The 15960-nt window shown below is 37.6% G+C and overlaps 1 protein-coding gene across 11 annotated transcripts in view; it reads right to left on the bottom strand.

Annotated features, from left to right (window-relative positions):
• AKAP6 (A-kinase anchoring protein 6) overlaps nucleotides 1-15960 on the bottom strand; it is a 568763-nt gene that overhangs the window by 11800 nt on the left and 541003 nt on the right. The window lies entirely within an intron of this gene.

The raw sequence follows: 15960 nt of genomic DNA, 5'->3' as shown, positions 1-15960 counted from the left end.
AGCTCTTTTCTCCTCTGGAATAATACCCAAGATTATTGAAATAGGTTTTTCTATCGATAGTAATTTGTCACTGAAGGCAATAACATAGATTAAAATGTAAAATTATTACAGCCACATTGTAATTTTTGGAATTAACCATTTCCTATTGATTCTTCTACATTTTAAACCTAGGACTGGGTGAAGATAAAACTATCAGGTAAATGAAGGCAAAAAGAGTACAGCCTGTGACATCATCAAGGCACATTCACTCTGATACTCTTAGTGCTGCAGTCCACAGTGGAATATTATCTTCAGCCACAATGGCAGACCCCTTCTTGCCTCTATTCCTGGGGTTCCCACTTGAAGCAGCCTTGCCTTAGGGAAGCAGAAGAGACTCATAGCCACCTGTAGAGCCATTCATGGTCAGAGACCCTTGCTTGTCTATCCTTTCTTCTGCCTTCCGTTTCAGAATTTGGCTCTGCTCCCAAAGAGACCCAAGTTAAACAACACTTGACTGGTCTCTTCACTTACATCTTACTGGACCCTGAGTCTTGGGCCTCAGTTCTCTTAGTCTCTCTCTCTTCCCCAGTCTCTTTCTATGACAGACATTCTACTTTGATCTTGTTAACTTGTCTTACTATTGTCAGACCTGGTCCTGTTCAATATAAGCAGGAACCCTCCCCTCCGGCCCACCAGCAAGCCCTAGAATAACAACTATCTAAAGACTTTCCTGACTCAAGTTTGACTTAGCCCTGATTCTCTTACACTGCACTGTGCCAGCATGGTTGGGATCCTTGAGCTTTCCTTGGATGTCCTGGTTTTAACTTGGTTTAGGGATATGCAGGCCCTGGCAGGCTCACCTATAGATAGAAACTCAAATAGAACTTTGCAGCTCAGCTTATGTTTATGCAGAGTAGTCAAGCAGATAAGCATGGCTCTAGAACTATGCAGAGCAAATGAAATGCTGACTTTGCTGCCTACCAGGTGTGTGGCCGTGAGCAAGTTGCTTAACCTTTCTGAGTACCTATCTCTTTGCATTTCTTGTTCAAGTGGGCTAGCACTATCCATCTTTTGAGATAATTCTAAATACTACTAAGCTAAGGCTTGTAAAGGGCTGAGGGAGTAGTCAATGTAAGGTCACTATAATTCTTAATACATGCAGCATTGCTTTAGAGTGGCTTTGAGTCAATTCATAAAGGGTTCTCTCTGCCTACCTTCTTCTCAATTTGTCCTAAAAACCATAAGGGATTCATGATATACTAGGCAGAAAGAGATGTCACACAGTGTAATAGGTCAGCATATTTACACAAGAACTCAGAAATATTTTAACAGTCTGGTTGAAAAATAGGCCATGATGATTTTATTCCTCAGTAGTGGAGAAAAAGGCCTCACCAGCAACACATTCACAAAACTTTCCTAAGAAAGCTTCAGTCCTTCTTGGAATGAGTAGCTGAAGGATACAACACAACCTCATTAAGTGTAAAACACCCATTAGCACTTTATTATACTGGATATGTAAGAGATTATCTGCATAGCCTACTTAAGTTTAAAAGAGTCCAGTTACAAAGTAAACATTAATTAAGGGATATTTTTAAATTTTATGACAGAAATCTTTCATGCTGCCAAAGTTACAGCAGTTAATCTAGAACACTGGCAGTCATCATACTCACTTAGGTATGGAGTACATTCGCTGTGATGAATTTTTATTAGAATTTCTGTTTATTCTTTGCTTGCTGATAAAGGAAGTACTAATGACCGCTTAGTATGGCTAATGAATGTTAAAATCTTCAGCTGTAGAAACAATCAATCAGTCTAATCAAATAGTATATTAATTTCAAATACTATCTTGCCTGACATTGTACTCTGAGAGTGCTAATAAATAATTGAACTAGTCTTTCAAAGAAGCTCTCTTTGTAACTCTCTGGTTGACTTAAACATTAAGCACAGATTTTCTATGAGAGTCCCAAACCCGGGGGCTCACACGAGATGCAGGAATTGGGCCATCTGGGTGTGTGTCAGGAGCTTAGCCCAAGTGACACCTGTAACTTGGACTTGTCTTTCATGACATAGTCGTTTTCTGACCAAATGCTATCTTTGTGGCTTTACAAATGCAAGCCTCAGAAAGTATAAAACAGCAGCACCTAAAAGAACAAATCCTCTGCTCTATTAGTAGCTGGAGTAGAAATTTTCCGTAGGAAAAGATTAAACTTTTGAATGTAATTCTGTCCTTTCCCCTCCTTAACTCTCTCTTCCCATACATCCCTTAATTTATTGTAATTGCTGGAATTATTTATATGTCAATTCCTGAGAATATCTGACAAGATCCTTTAGAAAATCATTCACTTTGGGCTTTAAATTTTACATATTAAGGAAGTGCTATTTGTTCTGCTTTCATTCACTCCCTTCTGTTGTGGATTAAATTCTGTCAATATTTTCAATAAAATCTCCATTTCCTCAGGATTTAGCCTCAAACATAAAACATCCCCTGGGGGCAAGAAAGTACAGAAAGTTTCCAAGTGGAAGGGAAGGGCATTGGGATATTTATATAACTAAAAAGTTATCTTTGAAAAAAATGATATATGTATAGAATGATGTAACTGGCAGGAAAATTATTTGGTCGAATGCTCTCTTTGATGATAGCTCAGCAGCCAGTAATGCTCAAGCTAATTAACCATTTGTTGTTGTTGCTTTTCTAGAGGAACTGTCTGGTACTTTTTAAAAGGCACAAATGTTCCTGTCTTTGATAAGGTGATAAATCAAAAATGGATTTAGGCAAAATCTAAGAATATTTGACTGAAATCAAAACGATAGTGAGTAGTCCATGAGGTTCCAATAGAAAGATGCAATTCCAAAGATAATTCTGAATTAAATTAATTTGTGTGCGGGTCTTTCATTCATAAACTTACTTCATTGGTGCAGAATTTGCCCTAAACCTAAAGCTCTATATAAATAATTACACACACATACACACACCCCTGCAAGATCTGCTCAAGAAACAAGTAGAATTAATTGGTGCTGCATTTTTGGTTTTTTGTTTTTTATTCTTGGAAGCAGGTTATTTATTTCAGCACAATATCTACAGAGAAAGTAAAAGAGGATGGAGAAAAGATGGTGATGATGATCCAATTGTAGCAAGTAACATATATTGGAAATAACTTCCTTCTGTACTTATATGGCTTTAATTGAATTAGGTCTCCCAGGACTGCATTTCTAGGATTTTCTTAAAATTTTAGGTTACAAAGTGGATTTTGATAAGCAATGAGAAACATATTACCAGCTAAAGTGTGGGGTGAGGAAACTTGACACTATGAAACAACCCAACAGAGATACGATATAGCTACCTCTAGATCCCTTTAGTTTCCTTTAAAAAGTTGCATCTTTTGACAATCTAAAGAATGTCAAAAAGATTAGCATGAACTGAATGTTCCAGTCAAACTTCTGGTGCTCTACATGGGCAAAACCATGAGAAGGACTTGTAATTTGTGTTCCTCCTATTTATTCCAGACCCAGGAGTTTATTAAGCAATACCACTTGCAAAGTCCTAGGAATAGAGATTTATCTATTGAAAAGTGGAATATAACAAAAATATACAAATAAATAAAAATGACAAAAACAGAAACATCATTAAATGTAATTGAATAAAGATCTGTGTATTTACTCTGGAGCAAAATGTAGACCACATGGAATTTTGAGGTGTTGGACAGGAGGGAGAAATAATATATCGAGATGGGGGTGGATCAAATTAAACAAGGGGAAATTCCAACTTTCATATATTTTCTCTGCTTTTCTGATGCAATTATTTTCCCTTGCATCCACCCACCCCCCAAATCACAGTATCTGAGGATTAGATGCAAAATTGTTTCCCTAAATTTGAGTGGGGTGGAAATTTTATTTAAAAAAAAAAAACAAAAACAACATCAACAACCACAACAAATCACTAGTTCTCAGAAAATGTAAGGGATAGCTTTTAAGAGAACTCAGTTTTTAGTAATCTGCCTCTTTCTGGGCAGAGAATAGATTCAGAGTTAGTGAAAAAAATATAGATGAAAAAAGAAACAGGAAGAAAAGCAAAAGTGTTCACTGTTTATAAATCATTTTGGGATTTAGAGTAGAAACTCAAATAGATCTGAGTGTTAACCCTGGATTCCCCCTCTCCATGTTAGCTCTGTAGTCCAGGGCAAGTTATTTAACAGTTATGTAGTTACTTAGTTCAGCTATTTAACAGGCCTCAGTTCCATCATTTGTATATCAGGATAATCACAGCATATTGGGTCCACCTTAAGGAACGTTGGGAGCTTCAAATGAGAAAATGTATGTCAAGTCCTATGGGGGGGGTAGAGGGTTGGCACACTGTGGACGCCAATGATCAGCTATTAGCATAGATTCCTTTTGCTGAAGTGGGACAGGAGATTATGGCTGACAATTAAATAACCATAACTCTGTTTGCATGAAGACTGGTGGTTGGTTGACTAATCTCTTTAGTACATTCCACATGCATGGAATTTAATGAAATAAATATCAATTAGACCCCTTACTCGCTCCCATCGCACTGTAAATGGGGTGTGGGTTTGTCTTTGTATGTCCTGACTGGGCTTATCCCTCAGGAATAACCAGATGAGAAAAGACACCTGCCCAGCCCTCAGCAAGGCCCATAACTCAAGCACTTTCTATTTCCTGAAAATAATTTTTTTTCAAAAAGGCAGGTCCATTGTCTGTGAAATTCTATCACAACTGACACATGAGAGCAATCAAATCCTGCTCACTATCTATCAGATTGACAATAATGTTAAAGTAACTTGTCTCAGCTCAGAAAATGCTTTGAAAGTCTATCTCACACTAATGATCAAAAACTGTTCTAGCGAATGCTCTTTTTTCAATAACAAAGCTGATCAGAAACTCAAAACATACAAGTAAAACCCAGTCATCTCACAAATCTCACTAAAATGAGTACTGACATGGACATATTTCCTAGTCTTGACTCTACAGAACATTTCTGGAATTGTTGAAGATGAAAAATCCATTAGATGTTGTTTTAAAGTAAGTTTTCTAATAGCAAAAATTGCCTTAGTTTTCAATAGGAACCAGGGACAAAAAGAGTCCAATATTAAGAATTAGGGGTTTTCCTCCCATATATAAACTCCATGAGGGCAGTCTGTCTTGTCGCCACTAGAGCCTGGCAAAAACCAGGTTCTCAAAAAAATTTACTGAGTGAACTGCACGCAGAAAGACTTGGATGTGGTCTTATGAACCATTGAGGAGATCTGGGGAATGGTCCTGAGGTTAAATTCTGCCATGATGAAACCACCTAGAGAATTCCTGACTTTCTAGTTGGTGCTACCTCTCAATTGAAAAAGCTAGTGTCCTCAGAAACATTATGCTCATGAAAACCATCACCTATAGAAAAAGTCATATAGGGCAGCCCTAGTGGCTCAGCGGTTTAGTGCCACCTTCAGCCCAGGGCGTGATCCTAGGGTCCCGGAATCAGGTCCCACATCGGGCTCCCTGCATGGAGCCTGCTTCTCCCTCTGCCTGCGTCTCAGCCTCATCTCTCTCTCTCTCTCTCTCTCTGTGTGTGTGTGTGTGTCTCGTGAATAAATAAATAAATTCTTTAAAAAAAAAGAGAGAGAAAGTTACATATTGTATGGCTTCATTTATATAAAATTCCAGACTCGACAAATTCATAAAGACAGAATAAAAATTGGTGGTCACCAGGGGCTAAGGGGAAGAGAGGAGGGAAGCAATTGCTTAACATTTGTGGGGTTTCCTTTGGGGCAAAGAAAATGTTTTGGAACTAGATAGAAGAGATGGTTACACAACATGTGAATGTACTCAATGTCAGTGAATTATTCACTTTAAAATGATTAACTTTACATTATGTTAATTTCACCTCAATTAAAACAAAACAAAACAAAACAAAACAAAACAAAACAGGGGCACCTGGGTGGCTCAGTTGCTTAAGTATCTGCCTTCAGCTCAGGTCATCATCCAGGGATCCTGGGGTTGAGTCCTGTGTTGGAGTTTGTTTCTCCCTCTCCCTCTGCCCTTCCCTCTGCTTGTTCTCTCTCTCTCTCTCTCTCTCTCTCTCTCATAAACAAAATCTTTAAAAAATAAAATAAAATAAAACAAACAAGCTAATAAGAGTCTTCAGTCCTGTTGAGTTTCAAAGCCTGTAAGACCAACATACATAACAGGACTTCATCACTGTGTCAAGAAACTTGCTTATAAAAATGTTACAAAAGAGAGTATTTCTGAATTCATTTATATCTCTGTGCCTATATGATTAATAAAGGTAGTTTTTGTTATAGACTGCTTTGTTTTGTCTGTGCACATGCTCATCATTCTCAGAAATGCTGAAGAAAAGAGCAGCCTGTTTATAGTACTTCTCTTTGCTCAACTTCATTCATTTTGATGTGACAGTCTCTTTTGAGGAGAGAGGAGTGGGATTAATAGAGCCCTTATCTGCTGGGATAGCCCGATCTCCTTTGACCTTATTTTACTTGATTCTTCTGTAGTATTTGACTCCATTTTTCTTGAAATTTCCTCCTCTTTTGATTACTTTGATGCTAAGCCTCCTCATAAAATCCATTTCAGCTGCCTTTTAGATGACGGTATGTCTCACAGTTATGTCTTGCCTCTTTTCACCCTATAGACTCTCCTGCCTTGAGTTTAGTCACATTGATATTGTCTATTATTTTGAAGGGTGTATAGGCTTCTTTGAAGAGAAAGGAATTCAGAAAAAGTATGGGGGGAGGGGAACATTGCAAGAAGAGGGAACAGTAAGAAACAGAGGCAGATGGGACAGAGCTTTAATGCGCACTTTCATAGGAGGGGAGAGCAGCCAGCAGAGGGAACAAACCGCAGAAAAATCCAAGTAGGACTGGTATAATAATATTCTGGGAACCGAGAGAAGGGGACATTTAAAGTAGTGGGTGGTTAAGAGTGTTATAAGAGCAGAAAAGAGAAGAAGAATGAGAGGTAAGGGAAAGCCACTGAATTAGCAAGAAGAAAGTCATCTGTAACCTTTGAGAGAGCAGATCCTAGAGGCTGGTTAGGTGAGGAAATGAGCGTCAGATGTGCCAGAGAGTAGCCTGAAGGAATCCCAGCTCCAGAGTAAAATTGCTGTTAAAAATGGGAGCCATGTCCTACCGGGCTATTTACCACCTTTCTCATCCTCTAGAATCAGTCTTGAAAGGAGAATAGACATGGAGAGACCATGGAAGCCAAAGAACGTAGAGGGTTCCATAAACAGGGTGATCGTGAGACTGTAGGGAGGAATTCCACAGAAGAAAGGATACTATGACATATGAGCACTGCTTTCTCCCCTTTCTACAATCTCAGTGTCACTAGAGAGCCTGCCCCACTGCATGCTATTTAGATTAAGAAGCTGTATGTTTGTACCAATAAATTTTTAAAAAGTTGATATTGTTATAATTACTAAATAACTCTTAGGTGTAGTAACCTCAGTGTTGGTAGTACAGAAGCTATAGTGGCAATAGTCAAATGTCTTGCTTCAAGTTAAGTTTTTCTTACATAAGGTAATTATTGTGTAAATCGTTACTCCTATCTGTCAGGCATCCACTGTAGAAAAAAGGTACCTTCCCACCCAACTCTGAATATTTTACTGGAAGTAACTAGAAAAAAATCTACTACCGTTGAAAAATTATTTTGTCTTGACTGTTGCTTTATATGCAGACATATAGAAATTGTCATTCTATATACACAACAGACTGAATAGGAAAATTAGTTATTTTTCCTTTCTTAGTCACTATTTTGTTTCCCTGGAAGTTTTCCCCCAGAGTTTCAAGAAAGTAACTAAATTCAGAATTGCTGAGAAACTAATTAAACAAAAAACTTAGGAAAAGATTTATAAATAAAATAATTTATTTTTCTGATCCCTATAGTATTATATAGAACTTAAAGAAAACAAAGCAAAGAAGGATCATGACTTCAATAAAGTTGTAAAACCCAACCACAGTAAAATGGTGGCATTTTCTACATTCTAGCACATGGAAAACCGACTTGGATGACAATGACAGAACCACATGCCATGTCTCGTAAAGGACTTTTTTCCCCCGCCTAATAACATGTGGCCTCATTTTTCTGGCATTGTTTTAGCTGTCTGGTGTTTGCCTTTTGGCTGTCAGAATTGACAGAACATGTGAGTTGTGTGCCTCTGGAAGGAGTTTTTGCCTTATCTTTGCCTTAGTGCAAAGTATACGCGTATCCCTCCTTTATGATAAGGATCTCCCATTAATAAAAACTTACAATTTTAAAACCTCCAAAGCATATTCATAGTAAAGAGGAGGTGAAAAATGCTGTAAACAAGCCAAGTTTTCCAACACCTGGGCTTTTCTGTGACATAGATTTGGATTTCCAACTTCAGGCTGAATTTTAAGAACACGCAATCTGCGGCATGCCCCTGAGGTACCCAAGTGTACAAGGAGAGCCTTGCCAACATGCTGGGCTGTGCTCGAAAAGCCAAACGTCACATAGCGCCCTTTACAAAGTACATATTAGTTGAGAGGATTGTGTGTCTTTTCATTCTTAACAAGGTATATATTAAGAGCCTACACGGTTATTATTGTTCTTATCTGTTTGTTCCTTTCAGATAAATAGGGTGTGGGTGGTTTTGTTTTGGTTTTTATGTTTAATTCTTAGGCTGTGACTACAACACACTGTTTAGAGAGAAAAAAAAACAAGACTAAAATGTTGGCCAATTTTGATAATTAAGGATTATCAAAAATAGTACATATAATTTTAATCTCTTCTCCCTCCCAATTGACCAAACTTATCTTCCTTTTCTGAGTTTATCATCCTGATTGGCCCAAGGTTTACAACGATTAACAGGCAGCTATTCTAAGATTCATTTTATTATTTCTATTATCTGATTTTATTTCATTTGATTTACACCTTTAATAGATTCCTTTACAGATCAGTGCTTTTAGACTTAGGGAAGCTCAATATTCTCAGAATTGCTAGAACACCTCCCTTGCATTGTCACTATTCCTTCAGTAAAAGTGATGAGGAGTATACAAGTTACACTTGATGCTGGAAAAGTCGCTTGAAATTTCAGGATGAATTTTCCTATAAGGTATTAAACATCTTTGAAGTAAGTTTCCAAGAGATTTTTTACTTTTGAGTCCTAGAATCCTTAGACGTTTTAAAAATGTAGAATCCCTGGGGCATTGTCTTTTTTGTGATCTCAAGAGAAAAATACTGATGATCCTAAGATCCAATTAGATTTAAAAACTCCATCTTGATTGCAATAGAAGCTCTGGCCCTGGTCTCTCATGGAGGAGGCACTTGAGAGTTTTGAATGTCAGGACATTAATTCAAACTGTAACCCAAATCAAAGGTTCCCAAATCAAAGACATGTAAATTTCATTCTAGAGGAAAAATAATCTCAAAATGTGAATTCATTCTGTAAAAAAAAAAAAAAAAAAAAAAAAAAAAAAGCAATATTAGAGGTTTAGGGTCACCTTAATCCCTTAAAATTCTTTTGCAAAGCAAAAGATAACCAAAAATAACTACAAGCCCCAAGCCCTTCAGATATAGGTCCTTAAGCTATGATTTAGAGACTATGCTGAGTCCAAGGAGGCAGGATACTGACCAGCCAGTGGAGCTAATTACCTGGGCAAGACCGGCTGAACTGACTATTCTAGGCACTCAACAGCAGTAGCATTTGTGCCTTCTGTCTGCTTTCTTTGCACAGTCCTTGCACAGTGTAGCATATGTTGACTACATAAACCTTGACCACTTTTTTTTTTTTTTTTTTTTTTGGTCCTTAATAAAGAGCAAGTAATCAGGGAAATATAATGTAGGTGACCTCCACCTCCTACCAAATCAACAATATTTTTCAAAGGTCTACTTTACCCAAGACACTCTCCCAGCAAACATCATCACTGCTCTCAGGGAGCGTGGGGACCACCTGGAGAAGCAGGCATCCCTTATGTTTATCCGCAGATAGGTTCCACACTGGGGTAACAAAGCGGTTTTTTTTTTCCTCCAAATTTAAAGTCCCTCCTCCCAACAAATTAATCATTTTCTCTCGTTATTTAGTAAAATCACTAGATGAGCTGTGACTCCATAAACTTTAGGAACTCATTTATTATGTTGCCTGATCAGACCTTGCGTTTATTTACACAGTGTAACCCATAAAACCCAGCTTTCATTAGTGCTGGGGAGGAACAGTCCTGCTCCCTTTGCTGGGGAAGGTGAAGCTGGAGAAGATAATTAACCATGAAACAATAAGGAGCCTTGCTGGGTAAGCAGTAGTGTGAAAACAGTTACTACTCACAAAAGAGGGGAAATTAGCTTGCTGGATAAAAAAGGAAGTGTCAGATTGAAGACTGAAAGGCCTGCCAACAGAAGTAGATAGCTCTATGCATCATTAATGAAATTTTTTAACACTTAAACGCCACAGCTGTCCACATTTAAATGCATGTAAATGCCATGTGTTTCCAGAGATTAATATGCATGTTGAAATATTTCTTTTCCCCTTAAACTTCTAGATGTTGTCTCTGTCTGTTTCATTTCACCTACTTTCTTTCCAAGAATAAAAATGCACCAGCTTTCTCAGCATCGTGTCCTCATTTCCAAAACCCACGTACACCGAGCATCATGGAGATGGGCAGCGCGCTCATTATATTTTAACAAACACATTATTTTACATTCATAATACCGATATTTTAGTAAACAGAAAGTTTGTTTTGATTTTGCTGCTTCACAGAGTGAAGACTTATGATGTGCGTTTCCTTTCAAAACTTCCTCCTGGAGCATTAGTGCTCCCTGAAGCAGCCCCATTTTGGCAGAAATTCAGTTCTGTGAAGTGCCAAAAGAAATAGAATAAACAAACACTGCTCCATGCAGCTGGCAAGATAATTTACATATTACTGCACACCAAACATGAAGACCTGAATATGGATTAGAGCTACGGTGATGACACAAATGTCATATAGATAAAGAGAAACAAAATCCAACACGTTGTTTATTTTACCACTGCTACTGTCTAAGTGCCACTCAGAAAGAGAAAAAAATGGAGGAGCTGCTTTTTGAAAATTGGACTCCCTTCCTCATTTGAAGTGGGTTCTTTCAGACTGTAAAACAAGGAAAAGAGCAAAAAGGCATGGATTATTTGGATCCCCTAATATTCTGTGCTTTTGTCTTCTGAGTTCAACCAATTTCAATGTGCATCAATTTGAATGACACGAGTTAGTCATTTTACAGGAACAAACTTTGATACACAAAGGTTGGAATCTCTACCTTGCCCTTGCGCCACCCTTGATAGTTTTGGCTGAGCACATTGCTCCTTCACTGAGAATTTAAGTTTCTTGCATGGGATCCTTGGGTAGGGAGGTCCAGTAGGCCATGTGGGCCCACTAAAGCTCCAGCAGGAAATACTACAAAGTCGACAGGACTCACCTAGAGTCCTAAGCTAACTTATCTTCTCTCCTCATTCCTGCACATGCCTATTGCTTGATTGCTACAAATGAGTTGACCCTTCTTGTTCATAGCTAGATGTATGGGTGCCCTAGGGAGGAAGAAACAACTCTCTAGATATTTATTGCCACAACTGCTTTCCAGTCCGTGGGGATGACAGCAGCTATTTGAAGAGCTAAGAACATAACACTTAACAAATGATGATGGTAACAAGGTGAGGAATAAAGAGAATGCTAGATATTTTTAGCTTCTACAAAATTAAAAATTCTTTATCCTGTATCGAACAAGGTTGACATTTCTTACATGCCAAAAACTGCTCTTGAAATGGGATTATCTTAGGAGCTTCTGGTACTTTAATGTTTAGAAGAATTGTCATTATACTTACTCTTGCTTAAGTGTAAAAACAAGAGGAGAAATCAGGGTCATGTGAGAGAATCTAGTTAGTTAGATATCATTAAAGTTTAATAGTCAAGGAATGGTCTTTAAACATTGAAGAAACCAACCATTTGAGAAAGGTCAAAGGAGTTGGAGTTCTTTTATCTGAGGGGAGGGAGGGAAAGGCTATACAGGGACTTATTTCCTACAGCATTGGAAGGTTACTACAACTAGGACAGTGAAAAAGTTCTCTACTTCTAAAACTCCAAACTCAAGAAATGGAATTACACTGCAGCAAGAAAAAGGGGAGATTCACCAGAAGAATTTGCTATTCAAAGGGCAACTAAACATTCTCAGAGACTCCCATGAAAGTTTATGAAAAATCTATCCCTAGACTTTTTTAAAGACAGAAGGGAGAACAATGTGGTTCAAGATAATCCTACATACCATTTCTCAAACCAAGCTTCCTAAAATAAATCCCTTCAGGGTAATACTCCTGTCATTTAAAACAAAACAGAACAAACACCAACAACTCTCAGTGGCTTTTTTCTCTTCTAAGTTATTCTGACTGACTTTTAAGGCATCCCATAATCTGGTCATATAAAAATGACCAAAATGTAATATAATGCTTCTAATGCTGACCTTCATCATGGTAACTGCCTCATGAATATCCCCTGCTCATTCATGTCACTATGCCTCTGTTATAGCAAGTATTTAACAAATATTTTATGAATGAATGTGTTTTCTATTGCCCTTACCAGGTCTCTCAAAATTCAGTCTTAAACTCTTCTATAAAGATTTATCTGGAAACTCTGCCCTCAATGGTTTCTTTCCCATTTGATCATACATCAGTGATAGAATAATACAATTTAGTATTGACATTTGTTTACTCATTCAACAAATGTTCACTGAATACTTCCTACATAGTACCACCCAATCACTGAGCAGATAGAAAGGTGAACTGAGCATAGACTCAATTCTCAAGTATCTTGCAGCTTTGTATTTGGTTTTGTAATTGGTGCTGTCATTTTCAGCCCTAACACAGACTGGAATAATTATTGTCTCATTTATGTCAATATTATCTTACTATTGCTCCATATAGCTTGCCAATTTCTTCAGCGTGAAGATCATGTCCTGTACTCCTTCTGTGTAGATAAATCTCTGAACAACACTGAGAATATAGCAGGTACTCAAGGTACTTTTGATTATCTGCCTATAGGTTCAGTCCCTTCCAATTCCATGACTCAATGGCATTAGGCAACAAACCATCCTTGCAAGTAGGTTAAATATTCAGAATCCAACTCTTGAATAATCAGCAGTGATAAACTGACGGTATTATCACCATGGGAAGAATATTTAACCTAAGTTAAAATATCTTTAGTTTTTCAGACTTAGGGCCTATGGATATGCCTTGACTATCTTGCTTTACTATATACTCTTCTATGCAAAAATTTGTCTTTTCAATATTGGTATTTCAATTTTAATCCCCTGGATGACAAAACAAGATCTTTTCTTTGACATTCAGCAAACTTAGTCATTTATATGTTTAAAAAATCAAAAACAATTCAAGTGAAACAACAGACTTAAAACATTAGACCTGAATAAAAAAGAAAATTAGAGTAAATCTGATCTTCCTATAGCAGGATAAGAAAATTATTTGACCCTAGTGGCATTTTCAATTAAATATTTTCTCTTCAATCAAAATTTAAATGTGACTATTGCTTCAAGATCAGTGGGTTGGTATTGAGACTTAATACCTATTATTTCTAGACCAGTGCTTCCCAATCTTTTTCAAGTTATGACATATGGAATATGCTAATATAGACTTGCTTACCAGGAAGGAAGGAAGAGGTTACTCACCACAGAAGGCAAATGGCCTGGACTCCTCCCAGGTCCTACCTAGCATTCTATTCCCCCTGCTCCCACCTCACACACCAGGAGGGATGAGGGTTTCAATATCTTAGCTCACCTCTAAGTAATTCAAGGTACATGGATGGGAAGCTACACTTGACATAAATATAATTAGAGGTTTCTTTGGTTGAAAAAACTATGAATATATGAGAAGGTATAGAAGTGGGTCGATGAAGACTGAATTAATGGCAGTTTGATACAGGAAGAAAAAAATAAGTAAGTAGACTAAAGCAACTTAAAATGAACTTTTCAGATAATGTCATTCATTCGATAAATATATATTCTGCAAATTTATTCAGCACATATTTATTGAATGCCCTGTCCTGAATAAAACAGCCAAGTTTTAGTGGGTAAGATTTACCTGGTGGGTAAGATTACAATCTGTGATAAGATATAAGAGGCGAACTTGATTTACTCCAGGAGGTCAAGAAAAGCTTGCCTGAGGAAGTGGCTCTTCAGCTGATTTCTGAAGGATAATAAGAATTTTCTGGGAGGCAACTCACAGCATGGTGAATGGCGAAGGCAGAAGGAACAAGGCTTGCAGGCAGGAGGGAACATGCTACATTTGGGGGCCTGACAGCAGGTAGTGGGTATGGGCTGCAGAGAGAGGATATGTGACTGGAAATAAGTCTGGAGAAGCAAGCAAAGTGGTGTGATCACATGAGTGTTTTTAAAAGATTACACAGGCTGCAGGGTAGAGATCAGACTGGAAGGGGCAAAACATGATGGAAGGAAGGCAACTTGAAAGTCTATTGTAGTAGTATAGGTAAAAGGAATAGCTAACATATACTGAGCACTTCCTCTGTGCCAGTAATACCCTAAACACTTCATGAGCGATGCCAGTATCTTGGACTAAGGCAGTACAGTTAGGGAAAACTGGATGGACTTCAGAGCTCTTCATTTATTTTTTTAAGATTTTATTCATTTATTTGACAGAGAGATAGGGAGTGAGAGAAAGAGAGAACACAAGCAGCAAGAGTAGCAGAAGGAGAAGGAGAAGTAGACTTCTCGCTGATCAGAAAGCCCGACACGGGGCTCCATCCCAGGACCCTGAGATCATACCCTGAGCTGAAGGCAGACACTTAACTGACTGAACCACCCAGGTACCCTGGGAGCTCTTTAGAAAGTAAAACTAATAGGACTTGAAAAACTTTTCTGAAAAACATTGATGGGTTTAAATATTCCATCAATTTATAGGTTACTTAAATACATATTAGAAATCTCGATTGTTTCCAATTAGGTTTGATATTTTTACAATAAAATGTGATAGACATATTCATATAAATGGCTCAGATTATTTTCTGAGAGTAAATTTGATAATAAATAGAAGGCCAAAGGATGTGACATGTTTTAGGATATTGTTAAGTAGCTAAATACATAATTATGTCAGCTTGCAACCCATTCTCACCTCTCTAACTCTGGAATTTGTCATTAATTTTCCCTCCTTTTGATGGATAAAAAAAGCAACTGACATACTATGTTACTTTGCATTTTTGTTTCATTACTAGTTGGATTAGATATTTATTCATTGGTTTAGTACCCTTTGTATTTGTTGCTTAGTACTTATGTATCATTTGATCATACCCTTTGCCCATTTTTTGAATATTTAGAACTAATTGGATGGACAATTTTTTGGGAAAATTGTTCATATAATGTGATAGGATTTTAATACAAAATGGAACTGGAGGATATAGACTGGAGAATCTCACACATTCTCCCTCAGAAGAACAAAACTTAAGAACTGAGAATCCGATTTTTCTTAAATTCCTGATTTACAGAAGACTGAGACTGATCTCCTGACTAATGAACATCTGCCAAGAATCTCTTCCCATCCTCAAGCCATTGAACTTAACTACTTTGGACTCTGGTTGGACTTCCTGATCTTTGCACCCTTTGCCTATAAATACAGCTCACCCCAAACCCTCAATGGACTCACCTGTAGCTTGCTATAGCATGTGTTTCCTGAACTGCAATTCCTCTGCTATTCTGGAAGAAACTCAATTTCTGGTAATTCCATCTTGCCTCAGTTAACTTCCTTAGTTAGGGTGATAGTAGTCAGAGTGAGGCTAGTCTATGATGGCTTGGAAGTTTATGAATTCAAATTTACAAGCAAAACAGAGCTACAGCATATCCTTGTTTAGTGTAATAACTTTGTCACAACAGTATTTCTGTGGTATTAAACAGTATTAAAGCCAGATAGTGGTAAAGCTGAGGGGCTGAAGAGGCTAGCTGGAAGTCAACACATCGACCAAGTGT

The sequence above is a fragment of the Canis lupus genome, chromosome 9, assembly GCF_048164855.1.
Source record: "Canis lupus baileyi chromosome 9, mCanLup2.hap1, whole genome shotgun sequence".
Taxonomy (NCBI): domain Eukaryota; kingdom Metazoa; phylum Chordata; class Mammalia; order Carnivora; family Canidae; genus Canis; species Canis lupus.
This window is presented reverse-complemented; position numbering and strand designations above follow the sequence as displayed.